The following is a 21,402-nucleotide window of genomic DNA, read 5'->3' on the forward strand; positions in this document are numbered from 1 at the left end:
CTCCCTCCAACAGCAACAGTGCTGCATCCATCAACAACAATCAGGGGAGAAAGCCTCCCTCAGAATGCCGTCATTGCGGCGGGGCACATTGGAACAATGAATGCCCAAACATCAAGGTCAATGCTCATCAGACTGTCGAGGATGAGACAGATGCATCAGACACATCAGAAGACAACCAGGTAGGCGCCTTCAATGCAATTGTTGGCTCTATCCCTCATGCCTTAGCGGGGACCAGTGCATGTCCTCCTAAGAAAACATCAGTCCCGATCACCAGGAAAGGGAAAGAAAAGATGGACGAAGGACCTCCTAAGCAAGCGAGGACCCTAATGTTCGTCGAATTGAAAGTGAACGGCAAGCCCCTTCACGCATTGATAGACACGGGTGCCACCCATAACTACTTGTCATCAACGCAAGTAGAGCGCCTAGGTCTTGTGGTACAAAAGAGCAAAGGCCGCGTCAAGGCTATCAACTCACCACCTCAGACATTGGGTGGAACAGCTACAAATGTCCCAGTGAAACTTGGCCCATACAAAGGAAGCATCGACCTGCGCATCGCAATCATAGATGACTTCGACATCATAGTGGGTTTGGAGTTCATGAGGCAAACCAACACCATACCGGTACCATATGCCAACATGCTCCTGATGATGGGAGAAAACGGGGCCAAGCCCTGCACCATACCATGCTTTCCCATAAAGATGGCCGCTGAAAACATCTCGGCCATGCAGTTGGAGAAGGTAGTCGACAGACATGAACCCCTGGTTCCGGCTACCCTTCGCAGCAACAATCAACCATCATGTCATCAGGCTCAAAAGACTGGTGACGCTCCTCATCGTGTGAAGACTTGTCAGCCATGCCACAAGGACAAGTCAGATCACTCATCACAGACGGGACCCTCGCAGCCATTACATGTCCCTCAGAGACCATGGGAGAGTGTTTCCCTCAGATTAATCACGGGATTGCCCCAAGTCAGTAATCTTGCATCCATCATGGTTGTCATAGATCAATTTCTCAGACTATGCAACTTTCATAGCAGCCCCGCAAAACATCTCAGCAGAAGATACAGCTCGACTCTTCTTCTCGCACATTGTCAAACATTGGGGCCTGCCCAAAAACATTGTTAGTAGGCGCGACTCACGCTTCACTAGCAACTTTTGGACCCATCTCTTCAGGTGCTTTGGGTCAACATTGAGTCACAACACAGACATCCATCCACCATCGGATGGCCAGACAGACCGGTTCGATGACATGCTGGAGGAATATCTCCGCAACTTCGCAACCGGATCACAGAAGCATTGGGTGAAGCTCCTGGATGCTGCTCAACTGTGTTTCAATTCTCAAAAGAGCCATCATACAAACAAGAGCCCTTTTGAAATTGTTACCGGACAGCAACCGCTTCTCCCGCAAACGGTGAATGCATCAACCATGCCGAAATCTCCTCGAGCTGCCAACTTCTCGAGCGAATGGGAGCGCAACATGGAGATAGTGCGGAGCTATCTCATCAGGGCCCAAGAGCGGGCAAAAAGGTTCACCGAACAAAATCTTTGCTTTGCCCAACATCAACCAGGGGACAAAGTAATGCTATGCATCCCAAAGCGGTACTTGTTTGCAGAAAGGACCCATGACCCTCGCCTGCAACAAAAATACATTGGGCCCCTGCCCATTGCAAAACGCATTGGGAAGTCCACATACCAGGTCAAAACTCCATCCTGGTGGAAGATCCATCCAGTCTTCCATGTCAGCCGCATGCAATCATTGCTTCGCTACAACAGCAAGCTCAAAGAACAGAGGGGCGCAGACCTCCCATCCAACAACCATCAGAATCATCATCATCATCATCATCATCATAAGGCTCCGAGGACGGCGCCAACTCAGGTGGGGGAGAATGTCATGGGCTGCTTTCCAGACATGCCCCATGACCCCTTGGCCGCGCCCCATGGCGGCCTAGCAAGCCTCACAATGCCTAGCGCCATGGTCGGCCCCGTGGTCTTGGCTGCGCCAAGTGACAAGCGCGCATGTGCCTCTGTCGCCCCACCGATGCCTCTCGCCAGCGCCCAAGGGCTGGTCATTGACAACAGCGCCGCGCGCCCTGACAATGCCGCGCGCGCAGATCCTGATGCCTCGCCAGCGCCCAGCTGCAGGCCCATTCCAACAGCGCCTCGCGCACAGACCCTGATGCCAAGCACCAGTGCCCAGCCTCAGGCCAGCACATCAAGTGTCGCGCGCGCCCACAGCAACGCGCGCGCAGACCCTGACCCGCAAGACAAAGATGCTGCCATCGGACTTAGTTTTTCCTTGTAATAATCTAAGTCCTTTTCATTGTAATCATAGGCTAGTTTACATCATTTTCATTTCAGTGTGCTTCTACAGCTTTATTAGGACTAGTCTTGTAATGTTGGTTTATTTTTTTTAAGCATTATTAAGGGGGACCAAACAATCAAACATTTTCAAGCAAGCATTTTCTGGTGTCTCTCCCCCTCGACACCGCATCATTGTAATCAGCATTTTCATTCATCAATAAAATCATCATCATCATTCAAAACCCAATTCTCTCTCAAGCTTCCGCAATTGCCCACGACATTGGTTTTCCCGCACGGCACTGACAATCTAGTCTAGCGTGCGGCGAGGACCTCATTGGCGGACAGCAACCGCACTGACATCGGTTGCTTAGCCTTACGTTGCCCTTCCAAAGATCATCAGGAAGGCGTTGCGTAACAGTAAGTATGAACAAATTCAGACTGTGAAACTGCGAATGGCTCATTAAATCAGTTATAGTTTGTTTGATGGTATCTACTACTCGGATAACCGTAGTAATTCTAGAGCTAATACGTGCAACAAACCCCGACTTGTTTTTCACAATTTGTATTTTATTATTTTCGTTTTTTCCATTTCCACTTGTATTTGGTCGCAACACCAATTCTAAAATTAGAAGCAACTAATCATGAGCTTGAGCAGTTCAAACGCCTGCATATATTAGAAGCATTATTCAAAATAACGTACATTTAATCAAAAGCATTTTAGGTAATTAAACTTCCAATATATTAAACAGATAAAAATAATTACTCCTTATCACAACATATTAGTTACTATCTTTATCAAGTTAATATATACTACTTATCATAGGAATTTAATTACTTGTAATTACCTTATAAATGATTTGATTTGTGTAAACATTTTAGTTTTTATTTGGGTTCAAAATTTGGGTTTCATACACGAATTTGTTATCAGTGAAATGGTCCGCCAATCGTCTCGTCACTAAACTAGCTACTAACCTAGTGGTATATTTGCTAAAAAGAATCTTCTCGTCACTATCTTGATACTTGATCCATTCAAGTTCCTAATTAGCTTTCTCACGGTCCATTTCATTATAAAGAATAGCATAGATGCATTTTTTTTGGTACTTGCTTATGTACTTGATAATTAATTAATCTTTAATTTGAACAGGTCAAAAAAAGAATTAAGTTTGACAATATTGAGTTTCATATGCTATAAATATCACCTTCTCTGTTGCTAATTTCCTCACCAAAAAATTCAAAAGAAAAAACAAGCTACTCAATATATGGCAAAATACACAGCCTTCGTTGTCCTCATCTTCTGTCTTCTCCTTGTTGCTGCCACTGGTGAGTCAAGAACTATCTTTAAGCATACTTATAAATTTGAACAGACTAAAACGAAAATAGTGTTATAAGAAATAGAACGGCAAGATATTAACTAATCTTGATTTCAAATTTTCCTATATATTCGTGCAGAAATGCAAATGGCAGAAGGAAAATACTGTTGGAAGAAAAATCACAAGTGGCACGGGCCTTGCCAATATTCTTACAAATGTAGCCACCACTGCAAGCACTATTTTGGAGCTGAATATGGAGTTTGTAAGAAATACCAATCGGGACATAAACATCATTACTGGGCAAATTATGCTTGCTATTGCTACTCTCCCTGTCATTAATCATAGTTTCAACAATTGGCTTGGACTGCTAAATATATTAAAATAAGAAGTTGACATTTTATGAATGCAGAGTACTAAATACTGCATCAAGAAATAGTTGGTATGATTTTGTTGTGTGTTTGTGCGTGTAACTATGTAATAAGGTCTGTTGAGGCTCTAGCATGACCTTTTGGTCTAGCTTTGCCTGAACAAGTATGTAGCTTTTATATAATTTTATGTTTTTATGGGTGTTAACATCAAACTTGCTCTGAATAGTTACATATTATCACAAGTCAACCTAATCTAATTATATAAAATTCTTTGCAATGTTAGTACGCAGAGCATAAAAATTTATAGCTTTATGTAATGGACGATGTGAACCTCGTTTAGGAATTTGAATAGATATGTGGGAGGACAAGCCAACGACACATATAGCACCAAACCTCTTATTATTTACGCAAAAAAAAATGTTAATTTATCAAAGTTAAGCGATAGATTGAGATATGGATACATATTTTAAGTAATCATAATTAAATGATAAATATCATGTAAAAGGTATATGTTCCTCGTACGTCTCTTACATGTCAAGGTTCTCATGTAAGATTTATTTTAGCTGGTTTAATTTTCTAAGAGTTCCGAATACCTTTAATTTTATGAACTGATATTTACTGTATCTTCGTTTATTATTTCTCCATGTAGGACGACTATATATATATAGAGAGAGAGTATGTATTCTTATCTAAATGTAGCATTTAACTTAAGTTAATGTTTTAATGCATATGCTAAGTCCGAAAGACCACGATTTTGTTCCACGTTGCCATGATGTGTATATGTAAGATATATATGTGTATATATATACACATCATGGCAACGTGGAACAAAATCGTGGTCTTTTGGACTTAGCATATACATTAAAACATTAACTTCCTTAAGTTAAATGATAAATTTAGATAATAACACATACTATTCACGACATGCATTTATCGTTTTGGTATGCATTTATCATATACACCTTATTTTATCCCGTGTGAGACGACGGTAACTTGTAACTTTCCAACTTTGGACTTCCAATATTTTGTAATCCTTCGGGTAGATTTCTAATGAAGGAGATTTTAGGAGTAGCAAAATGCAACACCTTAACGAAGAAAAAGGTTCTTGTTCTTTAAAATCTAGAAATGTTCAATGGCTTTTCGTTTTAAGGCAATGATTTTATCAATATTCAAAGGAATGAGAAATTTGACCTAGTCATGAATTTTATATCCAAAGATCTGATGTTTTCTTTTGTAGCAAGCTACCTTACGCGCGAGAGCTTAAATTTAGAATCTCGAGCGAGTGCTATTTTAGAATCCCCTTGACATCTAATAGAAATATGGCTTATCAACCAAGTACTATCAGGCCCTCCTATAAAGTAAGTAAATCAATCGCTTTAGACCCCATATTTATGAGGGGTCCATTTATGGAGCCCGAATTTCATAAGAAACATGTGATATATAAAAATAACAATTCGATGCGAATGTTGATAATGAAATCTCAAAATCTTTCGAAGAGTACTTTAGAGTTGATTACTTTTATACATAATAGACAAAGTTATTTTTTCACTTCAAAATAAATTTGAACAATTCACAGCATATGAAAATATTTTTGGTTTTCTATTTGGCGGTAAAAACTAAGATCACTAGATGTTGAAAACTGGAAAAAATATTGCCTTAATCTTGAATGCTCCTTAAAGCATAATAATCAATTCGTATTTAATGGTTTAGAATTATTTTCTGATAAAAGTATTAAGGAAAATAGTACAATTAGAAGATAACAGTTTAATTGATACACTTAACAAAATAAAAGGATTTAATTCTTTTCCAAATGCCTAAATTGCCTATGGAATAATAATCACGACCCTAAATGGACCTAGTCGTGATGGAGCCTCTCATGAAACAAGGTCAGCCGACACAAACCCCCAGACCAATTAAGGCAGTTATAATAATTCATTTTAAGTCATAAATAAACTATAAATCCCAATATAAAGAGTAGAATAGAACAAAGCGGAAACAACACAGCCCGACATCGGGGTGTCACTAGTCATGAGCATCTAAAAATTCGTCTAAGGGTATGAAAAGACTACATAGTCTAGTACAAAGCTAGTACAAAGTAAAGTAAAGGTAGGAAGGAGAAGCACTAGGCTGCGAATGCCGAGCAACTACCTAGTCAACTCCGAACAGCCTGCTGGAAAGCAATCAGCCCTCTCTAGTGTGACCCGAGACTCTTGGATCTGCACACATGGTGCATGGAGTAATGTGAGTACGCCAACTCAGTAAGTAATAAAAGTAAAGGCAACTGAGTGATAAGAAAACATGTAAAACACAACAAAATACTACAACCAGGCAGTATAAACTAGAACAATGCAATAAAACAGTAAAAGCTCGTAAAAATACCTTAGTTCAGTAAAAACCTCTTTAAAACATCTTTTAGCAGTCCAAACGAGTGGAGAAAATAGGGAGAAAATATAGAAACATAAATCAGCCCCTCGGGCAACATACCAATAGAATCAACCCCTCGGGCTATCTCACAATCACTCGTATCAGCCCCTCGGGCAATAACATGGAACAACATCAGCCCCTCGGGCTATATCACATCTCACACTAGGTACCTGCGCTCACTAGGGATGTATAGACTCCGGGAGGGGCTCCTTACAGCCCAAGCGCAATATCAAGTCATCTCGTGGCATAATTAAACAGTCACTCGGCCTTATAACAAGCCATCTCGTGGCGTAACAAATCGGGCCCTCGGCCTCATAATCATGAATCAGTATAACACTATTGTGGCGCGTAGCCCGATCCCATAGTATCCTCACAACACAGGCCCTCGGCCTTATTTAGTCAGAAATCTCTCAAAGCCACTCGGACATAGGAAAAACATGATGCTCAACACAAAATATCATTTAAAATGTCAAAACGGAGTAAATATGGTTGAGTTATAAAAACAGTAGAATATAGTATGACTGAGTACAAATATGAAGTCAAAGTAGTGAGTAATAGGGGTAAAAATCCCCTAAGGGTCCAAAATAGTTGGCACGAGGCCCAAATAAGGCATTCAGCCCAAAACATAATGATACCAGACAATTTTCAATCAAATACGCATTTAAACAATCATACAGGACGGACTAAGTCATAATTCCCAACGGTGCACGACCCCACGCTCGTCATCTAGCGTGTGCGTCACCTCAAAGTAGCACAACGATGTGAAATCCGAGATTTCATACCCTCAAGACAGCATTTACAATCATTACTTACCTCTATACGGTCCAAACTCTAGACCTCGATGCCTTTGCCTCTTGAATCGGCCTCCGAATGCTCCAAATCTAACCAAAATCAGTATATAACCATCAAAATTTGCGAAGGGAGCAAAACCCACTAAAAAATAATCAAATTACATAAAAATCCCGAAATTGATCAAAACCCGACCCCCGGGCCCACGTCTCAAAATCTGACAAAATTTACATCAATGGAATCCTTATTCTCCCACGAGTTCATTTATATCAAAAGTACCAAAATCCAACCACAAATGGCCCCTCAAATACTCAAGTCAAGGTCTCCAATACCACGCCCTGATTCCCAATTGTTAGCCCTTAACTTCCATAATTTTCAAGCCTAATCAGTGAAATAACACCATTGAAACGAGTTTAGGGTCCAAAAACCTTATCTCTACGAAATCCCTTTGAAATCCCTCTTCAAATAGCTCCTTCAAGCTCAAACCCGCATGAAAATGGTGAAGAATAACTCAAAAATCGCAAATGAGGGTTATATACGTTCTGGCCCAGGGATTCCGCACCTGCGGCCTCAAACACGCACCTGCGTGACTGCATCTGCGGTCCATGGGTCGCATCTGCGGAAATCACTTATCCGCCCAAAACCGCACCTGCGGTCAAATACCTGCACCTGCGCCATCGCAGGTGCGCTCAGCTCCACGCTTCTGCGGCTCTTTCCCTCCTCACTCTTGGTCGCATCTGCGACCCTTACAACGCATCTGCGGTGCCGCACCTGCGGTCCCTAATCCGCAGGTGCGGAAACAACAGGAGCAGAAAAATTCTGCAGCTTCTCCAAAAATTCAAACTCTCCGCCAACCATCCGAATCCATCCCGAGGCCCTCAGGACCTCAATATCAAACATGACAATAAGTCACATAACACTATTCAAACTTGTTACAACCCTCAGAATACTCAAAACAATGCCGAAATACCAAATCAACATCGGATTCAAGCCCAAGAATTCCAAAAACTTCCAAATTCCGCTTTCTATCAAAAAGTCTATCAAACCTTGTCCGAATGACTTTAAATTTTGCACACACGTCACAAATGACACAACAGACCTTATCCAACTTCCGGAATTCCATTCCGACTCCTATATCAAAATCTCACCTATCAACCGAAAAGCGCCAAAATTCCAATTTCGCCAATTCAAGCCTAATTCTACTCCGGACCTCCAAAACACATTCTGATCACTCTCCTAAGTCCCAAATCACCTCCTATAGCTATCTGAATCATAAAAAACAAATTCCGAGATAAATGCTCACAAGTCAACTTCCGATTGACTTTCCAATTCATAAGCCAACTTTAGACACTAAGTGTCTCAAACCTTACCAAAACCGTTCCGGATTCGAACAGACTAACCCGATACCATATAACACAGATAAACAAAGCAATAAGAAGTAGAAATGGGAAAAATGGAGCGGTAACTCATGAAACGACCGGCTGGGTCGTTACATCCTCTCCCTCTTAAATAAACATTTGTCCTCGAACGGGTCAAGAAACATACCTGAAGTCTCAAACTGGTGAGGATATCTACTCCGCATCTCCCGCTCGATCTCCAAAGTAGCCTTCTCCACGGGCCGACCTCTCCACTGCACTTTCACTGAAGCTATATCCTTCGATCTCAACTTTTGAACTTGCCGCTCCAAAATAGCTACTGACTCCACATCATAAGTCAAATCATCATCTAACTAAACCGTGCTGAAATGCAAAACATGAGACGGATCACGAATACACTTTCAGAGCATAGAAACATGAAATACCGGATGCACACTCGATAAGCTGCGTGGCAAAGCAAGCTCATAAGCCATCTCCCCAATCATCCGAAGCAACTCAAAAGGCCCAAAAAACCGAGGACTCAATTTACCCTTCTTCCCAAATCTCATAACACCCTTCATGGGTGAAACCTTCAATAGAACCTTCTCACCAACCATGTAGGACACATCCCGAACCTTCCTGTCAGCATAACTCTTTTGTCTCGACTGCACTGAATGAAGCTTCTCATGAATCACCTTCACCTTGTCTAAAGCATCCTGCACCAAGTCTGTACCCAATAGCCTAGCCTCACTCGGCTCAAACCAACCGACCGGAGACCTACACCGTCTCCCATACAAAGCCTCATATGGATCCATCTGAATACTCGACTGATAACTATTATTATAAGCAAACTCTGCGAGCGATAGAAACTCATCCCATGACCCTCCAAAATCAATGACACAAGTGCGCAACATGTCCTCCAATATCTGAATAGTGCGCTCGGATTGCCCGTCCATCTGAGGGTGAAAAGTCGTGCTCAACTCAACCTGAGTACCCAACTCTCGCTGCACATACCTCCAAAATTGTGAAGTAAACTGAGTACCTCTATCTGAAATGATGGAAGCTGGGACACCATGCAAACGAACAATCTCTCGGATATAGATCCTTGCCAACCGCTCTGAAGAATAGGTAGTACACACATGAATGAAGTGCACGGACTTGGTCAGCCGATCCACAATCACCCAAATAGCATCGAACTTCTTCAAAGTCCGTGACAGTTCAGCTACAAAATCCATAGTGATCTGCTCCCACTTCCACTCTGGAATATCCATCTGCTGAAGCAATCCACCCGGTCTCTGATACTCATATTTCACTTCCTGACAATTGAAACATCGAGCTACAAATCCCACAATGTCCTTCTTTATTCTCCTCCACCAATAATGCTGTCTCAGATCCTGATACATCTTCGCGGCACCGGGATGAATGGAATACCGCGAGCTATGGGCCTCCTCCAGAATCAACTTTCGAAGCCCGTCTACATTGGGAATGCATATCCGGCCCTGCATCCTCAATACCCCATCATCACCAATGGTCACATCTTTGGCATCATTGTGCTAAACTGTGTCCTTAAGGACAAGCAAATAAGGATCATCATACTAGCGCTCTCTAATGCGATCAAATAAGGAAGACCGAGAAATCACACAAGCCAATACCCAACTGGGCTCCAAAATATCTAACCTCACGAACCGATTGGCCAAGGCCTGTACATCAACTGCAAGAGGTCTCTCCCCAACTGGAATATACACCAAACTCCCCATACTCACCGCCTTCCAGCTCAAAGCATCAGCCACCACATTGGCCTTCCCCATATGGTACAAGATAGTAATATCATAATCTTTTAGCAGCTCCAACCATCTCCACTACCTCAAATTGAGATCCTTCTATTTGAACAAGTGTTGGAGGCTACGATGATCAGTAAATACCTCACAAGAAATACCATACAAATAATGCCTCCAAATCTTCAACGCATGAACAATGGTAGCCAACTCCAAATCATGAACAGGGTAGTTCATCTCATGGGGCTTCAACTGGCGAGAAGCATAAGCAATAACTCTACCCTCATACATCAACACACACCCAATATCAACTCTCGAAGCATCACAATACACTGTATATGAACCTGAACCTTATGGCAAAACTAACATTGGAGTTAAGGTCAAGGCTGTTTTAAGCTTCTGAAAGCTCTCCTTACACGTATCCGACCACATAAAAGGAATACCCTTTTGAGTCAACTTGGTCAAGGGTGATGTTATAGATGAAAATCCCTGGACAAACCGACGGTAATAACCTACCAAACCAAGAAAGCTGCAAATCTCTGTGGATGAGGACGGCCTGGGCCAACTATGAACTACCTCTATCTTCTTCGGATCAGCCTGAATACCCTCACTAGACACCACGTGCCCCAAGAAAGCCACTGAACTGAGCCAAAACTCACATTTGGAGAACTTTGCATAAAGCTTCTCCTCCCTCAACCTCTGCAACACAACTCTCAAATGCTCTACATGCTCCTCCTAACTACGCGAGTACACCAGAATATCATCAATGAAAACAATCACGAACGAGTCAAAATAAGGCTGAAACATGATGTTCATCAAATGATGAACGCTACCGAGGCATTGGTCAGCCCAAAAGACATAACAAAGAACTCATAATGGCCATATCTGGTCCTGAAGGCTGTCTTAAGAATATCTGAATCCCTATTCTTCAACTAGTGATAACCTGAATGAAGATCAATCTTGGAGAACACTCTCGCTCCCTGAAGGTGGTCAAATAAATCATCAATACGAGGCAAAGGATACTTGTTCTTGATTGTTACTTTGTTCAACTGCTTGTAATCAATGCTCATCCTCATCGTGGCATCCTTCTTCTTCATAAATAGAACAAGCGCACCTCAAGGTGATACACTAGGCCGAATAAACCCCTTATCAAGGAGTTCCTAAAGTTGATCCTTCAACTCTTTCAACTCTGCTGGTGCCATATCATACGATGGAATAGAAATGGGCTGAGTGCCTGACACCAGATCAATACCAAAATCAATATCCCTGTCCGGTGGCATGCTCGACAGGTCTGTAGGAAACTCATCAGGAAAATCCCTCATAATAGGAACAAGATCGATACTAGGAGTCTCTGCACTAACATTCCCTCACAAAGGCTAAGTATGAAAAACAACCCTTCCTAACCATCCACTAGGCCTTCAAGAACGAAATCACCCTACTAGGGGTAAAATTAGTCGAACCTCGCCACTCAATCCATGGCACACCAGGCATAGCCAACGTCACTGTTTTAGCATGACAGTCTAAAATAGCATGACATGAAGATAGCCTATCCATGCCCAATATCACATCAAAGTCCACCATACAAAGATATAATAGATCCACTTGGGTCTCCAGACCCCTAATAGTCACCACACATGACCGGTACACATGGTCCACAATAATAGTATCGCCCATCGGAGTAGATACATGAACAGATGAAACAAGGGACTCACGGGATGTATCCAAGTAACGAGCAAAATATGATGACACATATGAAAAAGTAGAACCGAGATCAAATAACACAGAGGCATCTCTGTGGCATACTAAAGCAATACTTGTAATCATAGCATCTGCATCAATAACATCAGGTCTAGCTGGGAGTGCATAAAAACGGGCTTGACCACCACCTGATCGACCTCCCCCTCTAGGGCGACCCCTAGCTGACCGACCTCCACTCCTAGCTAGCTGGGTGGGTGGTGAAGTAACTTGCACTGAAGCCGATGTCTGACACTACAAGAAAAAGCCTTATTTAAGACCAACCTTTAGGGACAAGTTAATAATCCCGTCGCTAATAATATATGTATTGGGACGAGATTATATTGTGGCCCTTAATGCTTTATTTTATTTCGAAGGTAATAAATCTGGTCCATAAAAAATAGTAATTGTTCCCAAATTATAATTTAGAGGCCTTGAGTGTGAGAGATTGCCGCCAAATCTAATACCAAAATATTAAAAAACTATTATTTTCTAAAAATTAGGCGCCAAAACTAAAAAGTAAAAGGTTCTAAAAGCAAAATTAAACCTCTGTATTCTCAAAACATAGTACTGCATAAAATCCTCTACCCTAATCTCCGTCTAGCTAGCGTTAGAGCCGATCTCGCTCGTCTGGTCGTGTGCGAAATCGATCAACTAATCATCTGCCCTAGTTTCCATCTCCTCCTGTGAGAATCCAAGGTATGCCTCCTCTTTCAAGTTTCTCTTTTTCTTCTCTATGCGTTCTAATTTCACTAATTGCAGATCTTAGATCTTCTACTTCTTCTTCTTCTCTAACATTAAAAAAATAGTATTTTTTCGTTTATATAATCAGTGGAAAGATTATTGGGTTGGGATTCCTGATTTGATAATTTAATTTTCTGAAGTGTATTCAAGTTTGTAGCATATTGTCTGAAGAATATTATTTCATTCAAAGTGCATACCAGTTTTGAAAGCTAAGTATTCAATGAATGGCATATTAGTTTTATGTATTCAGTGAGGGATTAATCTTGAGGATATTTGGGCTACTATAATTTTTACTGTTGTTTGCTAAAGTTTGTTGTTTGGGATTTCTTCTATAAACTGATTGTTGGGTGCTATTTCTAAAGGTTTATACTACTTATATTGTGAATATTTTTGTGCAGTTTACTTTTCCTGAGTATTGTTGAGCATGCTGATTTATTTTCTCTTGTGTACGTGAGCTATATGCCTTTTATATGTTGAGTTTTCAAGATTTATTGCTATTACTCATATTCTAAAATTGTTTTTCAATTGCCCTATTTAATTTGTTGGGAATTAGGTCTCAAAGGCTTGATATGTTGGTTACAGCTACATAATTGAAGGTTGTAAGATGTAAAAATAATAATTATGGGTGTCTGTTATTCTGTCATCTAGCAAAGTAAAAAATTCTTTGAGCTTTATGGGTTTTTATTTGTTTCGTTTTACTTCTGATCTTCTTTAAATTTGTGTATAGTTTATATTGTTCCTTAATGGGTCTGCATATTTCTTTTTATTATGTTAAATTATGGACCAAACTAGTTGAATATTGGAATAGGAGTGGTTCAAATGGAGTGGAATTGATATTCTGGATTAGTAAAGCTAATTAAACTAGTTTGAGATTAAGACGTAATAATTGCAATTTATATTTAAGATTTATGTTTCAGTTATGATAATTCAATAATATTTGTATTTTCTTTGATCTTTTTCTTTGACTCATGAACTTTCTTTTTCATTTAATATTTATGTTTCAGTTATCCATGCTTCCTTTCCTTTGTTTTTTTAATTTAATCGGTGGAGAGTTCTATGTTTATTTTCCATGTGATTTTTTTAGTGACTTCAGTAGTTTCATTACCAATGCGCGTATTTTTTGTGTCAAACAAAAGTGAGTTGGCCTGTTAGTAGTAAAGCTGGAAATTTTAGGATTTCTCGCCAGACATTCATTTATCTAAGTGTCATCTGATTGTATATTGCAATGTATTAACTGAAAATAGAGGAGCCGAGTCGATTAGAAAGTGCGACCTTAGAGTTGAATCAGTTATGTTCAGCTGATCGTAACAAGTAGTGTGTATCGTAGTATTTTTCTTACCTTTTATCTTTATTAAATTTAATTTTTATTTACTCTCCAAGGTTATGACACCTAGTAAGCAATGGATGCACCTAGTAAGAAAGTAACCTTTTATAATAATCTAACAGTTGGAACAAATAGCAAACTGTTTTCGAGGCACTTGGGAAAAATCGTTCGTGACCGTAATATGTGTCCGTTGGGAGTATCATGGTGGAATGATATTAAGGAAGAAAAGTTGAATCACATGTGGGCAGCTATTGAGGTAAGCAAGATATTTATGCAGTGAAGATGCATATCATTTAGTTGAATACATGTATTCCTGTTTGTGCCTCTATGTTGAAACACATTGCTGTTTTACCCCTATTTAGAAACAGATTCAGTCACAGCATTGTCTGTGTAAGATGTGCATACATGGTCTCTGTCCAGAAGTAAGAACTGGGCAGCTTCCCTTGCTTGATGTCTTTCCATTTTTGTTCCAGCATATCCTCCAATTGTATTATTATGTAGCTCAATGTATCTCGATCAACCTGCTATCCATACTGTATATATGTTTAGTATACACATATGGCAATAGTGTTGTAAGCTGTCTATAATAGGTCGTTAACTTGTGCAGTTAGTATTTAGTTTCCCTTTTTTTTGAACTATTCCAGTACAGATGGATCAACTGGTAAGGTCCTAGATCAGATATCATGCTTCTCTGGTTTATAGCTCTGGTCGTTTTTCTCTCTAGGTAATGTGTTTTACAAGCTCTGTCAATTTGCTCTTTATCTTTTTGAACTGAAATACTTTACTTTTTTGGAACTAAAATGCTCTCCAACCTCCTTAATTATTGGCTATTTTGCAACTTTCCCCTTAAACTATTTTCTTAGCCTTCTTTTCTCAAACTATTTTAGCTTTGTGCTAGAACCATTTTTCCATAAGGGTGGCTGTTAAATCTAAAGGAAAAATACATGGCAGTATGGCACCAAGCCACCAATGCACCATTAGTATTCTCTCTGTCCTATTTTGAATGTATCACTTATATGTAGCTTTTTCTTCCATTGCACCCAATCATTAGCTTGACTCATGTAGTTTATTCCTTTCCATTCGAGCAACTTGGTAACCTCAATACCTATATATGTGAAGTGTGTATTGAGGTATTCATATGGATGTATAGTGTACTGATCAACTAGACACTGAGGGAAACTATGCCCAGTATGCTCTCATCTTTCATGCTTGTGCTTATCTGTATAATTTGTGGAGAATATTAACTGATTCAATTGTTAATTGCTGTAGAGTTTGAAATAACAGTTGAAACTATATTATATGTTAACTGCTGTATAACTACGGGAGAGTTGCTCCTAACACATGATTATGAGTAGTTACTAAAACTAAACTAATTCATTAACTCAACCAAGTTTTGATTATTATAGGATAAATTTGAGAGTGTTGACATGAATGGTCATCGTGATCATATCTTCACATGGATGAAAGAGTTATGGAACAAATGGAGAGGACACTTGCATGCAAAATATGTGAAGGATAAGCCAATTCAATAGGTTCTTAAGAATATTCCAAAGGGAATAGACAAGAAAGAATGGGAGTGGTTATTAAAGAAACATTTTTCTTCAGAAAATTTTCAAGTATGCCTAGTGATTTAATAATCTATTTCGCTAAAGCATCTGCACCAGCCTAGTGATTTAATAATCTATTTCGCTAAAGCATCTGCACCCTGATTCCCCTCCCTAGCACTTCAGCTGAAATGTTGACGTTTCAAGAGCTTATGTCTTGATCATTTCAGATATACATGATGGCTGATATGAACTCTCGTCTAAGTTTCACTTATTTAAGTTATCGAATTATGTGTTTGGATGCGTAGTTTCAGCTTAAGAATCACGATTCATGCACCAGAACAGGGGAAATAGAAAAGTTAGAACTACGATGAAGCTATTAAAAAGCTTAGATCAACAGAATGAATTCGAATGTGGTAATTCAAGTGGTTAAAGCTGGATTGAAGAACATGTATTAATATTACAGATTGGTGTGTTTCAGCTAATTTTTCTTTTGTTTTCCTTTTGGTATAGTAAAAGAGGTTATAAACCATTGGAAGGAACTGACATAAGTTACTGAATCATAGAAGTAATCAGTCTATAACTCCAGACCGCATTCAATTGAAAAGATGACTAGCAGCTGAATACCCCTTTCTGACTCGTTATCCATCAACTTAAGAAAACTAGGAGAGGGGAAGAAAGAAAATAATGAAATATCTTATAATAGTAATCTGGACAGCACCCACAGATGTTTCCATGACAACTCATAGAGCTGATATTAGTCATGGAGAACTCATTTTACAAACTTTCTTTGCGGCAAATAGCTTCAGAAATTAGTACTAGTATAACTTAATAGAGCTGATATTTATGTTGCCCGGAGTTGAAGTTCGAATTCATTTTATTGATCTAAAGTTGAAGGAAGAATTTTGGTAGACCCCAACAAAAGTAAGCGATGGTGTTTCAAGAGAGAACTGAGAATTCAAAAGAGATTAGGAAATCCTCTTTTACTCTACAACATCTTGATTCTGTAAAAGAAAATAAAACATGAATTAATAGTAAGTGTGAAAATTGAACTTTATCTTTACTCTTTGGTAAATAAAAAGTAGTCACAAAAAAATTGTTATTACTAAATATGCAAAAAGACTATAGTATTGTCTCTAGCAGCTAATATGTAAAAATTGGAATAGAGGCCTAAATTTTGTTTGTGTGACTTATCTAATCCAAACTTCTGTTCATAGTTCTATTGAAAATTTATACTACTGATTTATTAGGACATACCGACATATAATAACTTTACTGGAAAGTGGAAACCAACCCCACTAAAAGTATGTGATGGTGATTCAAGAGAGATCTCAAAAACACACTGTTCTCGATTTTCCCACGTGTTTGTTGCATCTTGGTCATATAGCTATTTTGCCAACAATTACATATACGTGCTAAAACTCTCGTTGGTATGAAAATTGGTGGAAAGAGTGGTTTAATGCTGTAAGTTATAGACGGAGAGAAATATATTCATTGGAAGTTTTCTGACGTAGCTCTCAACTCCTCTGGTAGAGACATATCTATGCAAAAATATACTCTAATAACATATTTGTAGCATGACTGTTAAATCTGACTTTAGCAGTTGAGTTTCTTGCAAGTACATCTGGAATAGCCTTGATTTATGGACCTTTGTACTGTATCTCTAGTGAACCTTATAGTTCCATCTCTAGTGAACCTTATAGTTCGGCATGACCTATCTCTGTGCTTTTGCCTTCATATTCCTTGAGGCCAAGTGTTCAAGTATATATTGTATGTTGGAACATTAAGTTTATTTTGAAGATTTTTAGAAGCTCAACTTATTATTTAAGTTTATTAAATTTCTTACATTTAATCTTAATGTTTCACAAATATAGGCGAGAAGCAACAGGAATGCGGCAAATCGAGCTAAGTTGAAGATGCTTCATCATATTAGTAGCAAGCCTATTCGTGAGATCATTTATCAAAAGGTATTATCATAAAATTTATATTTTCCTAAGAAAAATATTTACGAGCTATTATTTGACATGTTTGCCTTTGATGTAAAGGGCGGAAAAGATGGCAACCCACCGGATTTGGCAACAATTTTCTTTGAGACTCGTAAGAAAGATAACAAGGTTGTTGAACCTGAAGCAATTAAAAAACATGTATGTTTGGTAAATTGAATATGTAAATTACTTGAAATTATGATGGATTCTGATTTTAAATATTCTTTTTATATATTTTGTAGGCTCAAATAGAAGAAATAGTTCAAGCAGATCCATCTCTACCTAGCATAGAGATTATAGAAAAATGTTGTGGACCTCAAACTCGTAGCCATGTGTTTGGATTTGGGGGTGGAGTCAAGGCGAAAGACTTGAAAGGTGGAACTTCTTCAAAGGCTGAATTACTGTTCGCGCTACGTTCAACTCAAAAAGAAAACAAATCTTTGAATGAGGAAAACAAATCCTTGAATGAGCGCTTGTCTACTTTAGAAGATGAGATAAAAGAAATGAGGAAAATAAGAGAGTATTTCACTGCTCAACAATCACATGTCCCGCTTACGACGACATCGCCCGTTTCAACTGAATGACCACTGTTTTTGTCTGCTAACCAAGCTAGTAACAATATACCCAACTTTTTAATTTTTATTCATGATTTGTGTATAGTCAATTTCTATATTATAGATTTGTTTGACTTCACTCTTCTAAAAGGAGAACAATTTAATTAATGTACAATGGTGCAGTAAGTAGTCATAGCTTCCTATGGAATTCAATCTTTAAGCAAATCAGGAATGTGTGGTAAGAATTTGAGGAGTTGTTAGCTGGAAAAGTAGATGATGTTTGTGCTCAATAAAAATAGATGATATGGTTCTCTTACAATTAAAAATACCAAATTTATACAACACGTCATATAGAGTCTCACCCAATTTTGAATGTCCCACCCGATAAGCTATAAACACATGTAGTTGTGTACCCAAGACTGTTATGTTCCTAGGGATCCATCTCTTGATATATGTCATTCGTAGTTTGGGTCCTGAAATTTCTCAAACACTAAAGTAAAAGTCTTTTTGGCCTTTCTGTACATTTTTAAACATGATTTTCTTATCCTTTTGCCTCTTTATAATTTGTGTGTTTACCTGAATTATGCTAGTTTTAACCAGCAAAAGTTTATTCTTTTGAAACACTCTGTATCTTTACTCTTTCATGTCAGCCATGTTGGTTTAATAATCATTTGAATTATGTGAACAGTGGCTCTCTATGTGTAAATTAGTTTTGGCATGGTATAAACACAGAACGTGTGATTGAATGAATGACTTCTCTGTCGTTAAAGCTTAGATGATCTGCCAACATTCTATTCTCCCTGTGTTTGTCGGAAGCATTTCATAGCTTTTACTTACACCCTAGCCACTTGTAGGTTATAGTTGTCGCTCTCAATCTCAACAATAAAGTCCGTGATCGCCCCTACATCATAGGTTTCTTTTGCCAAGCTAGAAATTAGCCTAGTGATGTTGTTGTCTACTCATAATAGTTGGTATCTTGAATGGTAAATCTCGAATTATCGTACCGGGATTTATCGAACCAAAGTAAGATTAACCATCCCAAAGCTTTTCTAATTAATTTTTCTTATATTCTTATAGCCTTGTTGATGTTGGTGGATATCACCTGGTGAATTTTGACTGCTTTTGGGGTAAGCAATTTAACTATTGCTCATTTAAAATTATATATATTATTTTACCAGTAGTTATATATCATTTTTCAAACTTTTGTACTTACAGGTTTTGAAGACTAAATCTACAAGTCAAGATTCAAGTTTAGAAGATGCACAAACTCATTATTATTTTGCTAAAAATGTTATGAAAAATTTGATATCATAGTCTAGCTCAGGATGATAGCTAAGTTTGTTTTGTTGAGGTGTTGAGAAAACATAGAAAGTAACATCATCATGGGATTTGAACTTGATATCTTATCTTTTTATATCTAGATTTTTCAATAACAATTTGATATTGATTGATAAAAATTACTTTTTGTGGCATTGAGCTTTTAGGACTACTCATGGTTATTAAGAGACCATGAATACAACCGCTAAATTACAAAATTATTTTAAATAGTGACGTCGTCTCTAAATATAATCTAAGACCAGTTAAAGGTTGGTCGCGCAAATGGTAACGATAGGAATGATGACCAAGTTTTTTGTTCAGTCTCTAAAAGATAATTTAGGACCAGTTACAGTTAGTCGCTAAAACGATCTAACGATGGGAATATATATTTTTCATCATCTATTAGGGATGAGAAATGTAATCTCTAAAAGTTATTCACGACCAGGTTTTTTGTCTGTCTCTAAAAGATAATTTAGGACCAGTTACAGTTGGTCGCTACAAAGATTTCATGACGGGAATATATATTTTTTTATCGTCTATTAGGGACGAGAAATGTAGTCTTTAAAAGTATTTAATGACCGGATTTTTTGTTCGTCACTAAAGTGATTTAACGACCATGTATCAAGACCCGTCGTTATTGACATTTAGCATCGGAGGCTATTACGACGGGTTACGACCAGCCATTTCCCCTCGTAATTTACCCTTTTAGGACCAGATTTCAATCTTTAGGGACTAGAATTCCCTTCCTTAAAGGCAGATTTTCTTGTAGTGTGACTCCTCTGTTGAGACAAACCCCCAAGACGACGAGGACACTGCCTCCACATGTGGCCCAACTCTCCACACTCATAACAACTCCCTGGTGCTGGAGACAGGGACTGAAGAGAACCCCAAGCACCGGAATGACTAGCAGATGCACCTGGCATAGAAGAGCCCTGAACTGATGGAGCATGGGATGAACTCTGGGCCAGAAGGGCACTGGTGATGAATGGCCCTGATGAGCACTATGAGAACCATGACCCGATGATGCCCCACGATAACCTGGGCGAGCTGACTGAGCATGTTTGAATGGACGACCTCTACTGTGCTGAAACTAACCTCTCGAAGGAGCACCGCCATAACTACCAGATCCCAGAGGCCTCTTGGCCTCCCTCTCATCTCGCTCCTGGCGACGAACAGACTCAATCTCGCGAGCAATGTCAACAACCTTCTCAAAAGTAGCACCAGACACCCTCTCCCTGGTCAAGAGAATACGAAGCCGATATATGATGCCATCAACGATCCTCATAATCCTATCCCTCTCCGTAGGAACCAATCAAAAAACATGACGATCTAACTCTGAGAACCTCATCTCATACTGTGTCACGGTCATATCTCCCTGACGCAACTGCTCGAGCTGCCTACGCAGCTCCTCTCTACGAGATTGCGGCACATACTTCTCCAAAAAGAGAACGGAGAACTGCTTCCAGGTAAGGGGTGCTGCACCAATAGGCCTATGCCTCTCATAAGCCTCCCACTAAGTGAATGCAGCTCCAGAAAACTGAAAAGTTGTGAAAGTGACCCCGCTGGTCTCCAGAATACCCGTTGTGCAAAGAATCCTCTAACACTTGTCCAAGAAACCTTGGGCATCCTCAGCCTCTGTAGCACTAAAAGTCGGAGGCTGAAGTCTACCAATCCTCTCCAACTTATGTTGCTCGTCCTTTAGCATAACAAGAGCTACATAGCCCTGAACAGCTGCAACCGGCTAGGCTGGAGGTGCCCCTGGTGTTTGAAGTACCTGCACGACCTTCTCAGGTGTGCGAGCGGCGGGAGTCTGAGTGCCTCCCTCGGCCTGAGAAGTAGCTGTGACTGAGCTAGACCAGTACATACTTATAGAATATGG

General features: G+C 39.4%; 1 long non-coding RNA gene across 1 annotated transcript; it reads left to right on the forward strand.

Annotated features, from left to right (window-relative positions):
* Positions 1-3,531: 3,531 nt before the first annotated feature.
* Positions 3,532-4,190, forward strand: LOC138882384 (uncharacterized). Its single transcript, XR_011403982.1, has 2 exons — positions 3,532-3,620; positions 3,750-4,190. It is a non-coding gene; the product is annotated as an uncharacterized lncRNA (long non-coding RNA).
* Positions 4,191-21,402: the final 17,212 nt, after the last annotated feature.

The sequence above is a fragment of the Nicotiana sylvestris genome, chromosome 11, assembly GCF_000393655.2.
Source record: "Nicotiana sylvestris chromosome 11, ASM39365v2, whole genome shotgun sequence".
In the NCBI taxonomy this organism is placed as follows: Eukaryota; Viridiplantae; Streptophyta; class Magnoliopsida; order Solanales; family Solanaceae; genus Nicotiana; species Nicotiana sylvestris.